This window comes from Mandrillus leucophaeus, unplaced genomic scaffold (genome assembly GCF_000951045.1).
Source record: "Mandrillus leucophaeus isolate KB7577 unplaced genomic scaffold, Mleu.le_1.0 Scaffold1, whole genome shotgun sequence".
Classification (NCBI taxonomy): Eukaryota; Metazoa; Chordata; class Mammalia; order Primates; family Cercopithecidae; genus Mandrillus; species Mandrillus leucophaeus.
Window position 1 is genome coordinate 3235876 of NW_012098097.1, and position 2679 is coordinate 3238554.

A 2679-nucleotide genomic window follows, 5' to 3' on the forward strand; every position below is an offset into this window, starting at 1 on the left:
TTTGTGTCTTTGAATAAAGAGTGGAAAGCGCCAGCCACATCCTTTTAATAAGATTAGTGTATATCGACTGATAATTTCATAAAAATTTTGTCAAATTAGTGTTCCTGAAGCATAGTTCTAATAATATTACCCATGCTGTCCAAGATTACCTCGTGGTTCCCAGAAATGCTCAGACTCAAGACCAAATTCTTTTCTTAGACTACCCTTCAAAGGTTTCTAAAACTTAGTCTTAACCTCAATCTGTGTTCTCAATATTTTTCCCAAGACTTTCCCAAGACTTCCCAACTTTACTCTTTCTTCTATCCTTGCTCATGTTGTTCCCTCTGTCTGATATTCTCCTTCCCTATTGGTAGATGTCAAAACTTTTACTCAACTTTGAACGTTTGAAGTAAATGTCATCTGTTGAGTCAATCCATCGATTGAATATAATTTCTTCTTTCTGGATTCCCACAGCAGCTGAATTTCATGGTTATAAAGACTTAGATTTAAACCTTGGCCTTACTAATTTCACATGAGCAACCTCACTTATTCTCCTGAATTGTGAGATTGTGTGAAAGGTAACAAGAGTATCTTTCATGAAGAGTTTGGAGATGTGAGGATTAAATGATGACATATATGAGATGTCTTGTATCCTGTACATAGCAGGCATGGAATTTCTTCTGTTTTCTTCTGGTGTTTTCTATTATTTATTGCTTTTTGATTAACAAATTGCACAGTGAACGTGTGTTAGCTTTTTGGTATTGGCATAAGGCATTGCCTTCTCCATTTTACAGAATCAAGAAGTATGAGAGCCTCCCTGTTTTAACTACTCTCCTAGAGAAACGTATGTGCACATGACCTCTAGGCTCAAAAATTTAGATGCTTATGTCCAGGATTTGAATCTTGAACAGGTATGACAGAGATGGAGAGAGAGGTTAAAATTCATATGCAGAAGCAGCAGTGGAAGGGTCCCAGAGCCTCAGAATCCTGGCCAGAATGTGACTCCTAAAAGTTAGTTGAATGGCTTCCTGCTTCCTTGATGTCTGAAGTAGCCTGGGTCATTTTCTAAGCCTGGTTTTCCAACTTTCCATCAATTATTTCAACCTCCAATCTCCTACTTGTTTTATCTTTGCTCAAGAAAACCACTGTTGGTTCTGTTCCTCACAACTGAAAGTCCTTTACCTGATATACTTCTCAAACTCCTTCAAGGTACACAAGTGACTGATTTGACTTTCTGATTTTATTTCTTTAATTAGCTGGAATACTCCTACATAAAAATATGTCAACTATTAGCTACCCCAAGTATACTTTATACAGAAGTGTCAAGATAAATGTTTGATGCTTTTCTTTATTTACTAGTTTTCAAACTAATGCATCCTTTCTATAGATTTTTTATTAAAAATCATTTATGTGATTTTTTTAGTATTATTAAGAACTAGTTTCTGAAGTATTTCTATTAATTACATTTATTGTCTTTACTGAAGTGCAATCATAGTATCTTTGTACAGTTGTTTTGTTTTGTTTTTGAGATGGAGCTTTGCTCTTGTTGCCCAGGCTGGTGTGCAATGGCACAATCTCAGCTCACTGCAACCTCCGCCTCTCAGGTTCAAGCTATTCTCCTGTCTCAGCCTCCCAAGTAGCTGGGTTTACAGGCATGTGCCACCATGCTCAGCTAATTTTGTATTTTTAGTAGAGATGGGGTTTCATCATGTTGGTCAGGCCGGTCTTGATCTCCTGACCTCAGGTGATCCACCCACCTCTGCCTCGCCTCCCAAAGTGCTGGGATTATAGGCATAAGTCTCTGCGCCTGGCTTATATACAGTTGTTAATTTTGCTTTCTCATGTAAATTATGTACGCATTTTCCTAGCACTAAAGCTGTTAATTATTATTCCATTAGTGCTCACATAAAATATCATTAAGTAAAAGCACTATTCTGTTACTTAATTACATTACCTGGCTTTTGAATTATCCTACATTTGCAAACGAGATTGATTCTCATTTATTTCCAAGTAATGTTGCAATCAATGTCTTCATGTGTATAACTTATTTTGCTTTTAAGTTGTTTCCTTAGGATACATTCATAGAGTGCTTACCAAATCACAACAATTAATACTGTTATTTTTACTGCATACTGTCAAATTACTTTCCACAGAGCTATGCCACTTTATACTCTTCAAATAATGTAGGAAGATACTGTATAAATGTAACTTTGCGTGGTTGGAATTTGCTTTTTAAATTGGTCACTTTAATAAGTGTAAAATGTCACATCATTACTGGTGCCATTTACATTTTTTATATAAGGAGATAAAACTTGCTATGTATGCAATTATTTTTTGTCAAACAATTATTTGCTTTATTCCCAGAATTTTGACATTTTCTCACCAAAATTTTTAGTTATTTTAAAAATATAGTCTATTTTCATCATGTTTTTTCCATATAGTGTTTCAAAGCCAATCTCAAAGCTTGGAAAGCTACTGATGAATATATTGACTAAATGGTAATTTTAATTCACTTTTAGTTTTTCAGTTTTATGTGTGTGTGTGTATGTGTGTATATATATATATACACACACACACATTACTTATTTCTCCACATTAGTAAAATTTAGTAAAAATATATGACATTATGTGAAAAATCCCACTGAGTTTCAAATAAGATTGCATTTGATACACCACTTGTTATTAGAACTGACAACATTA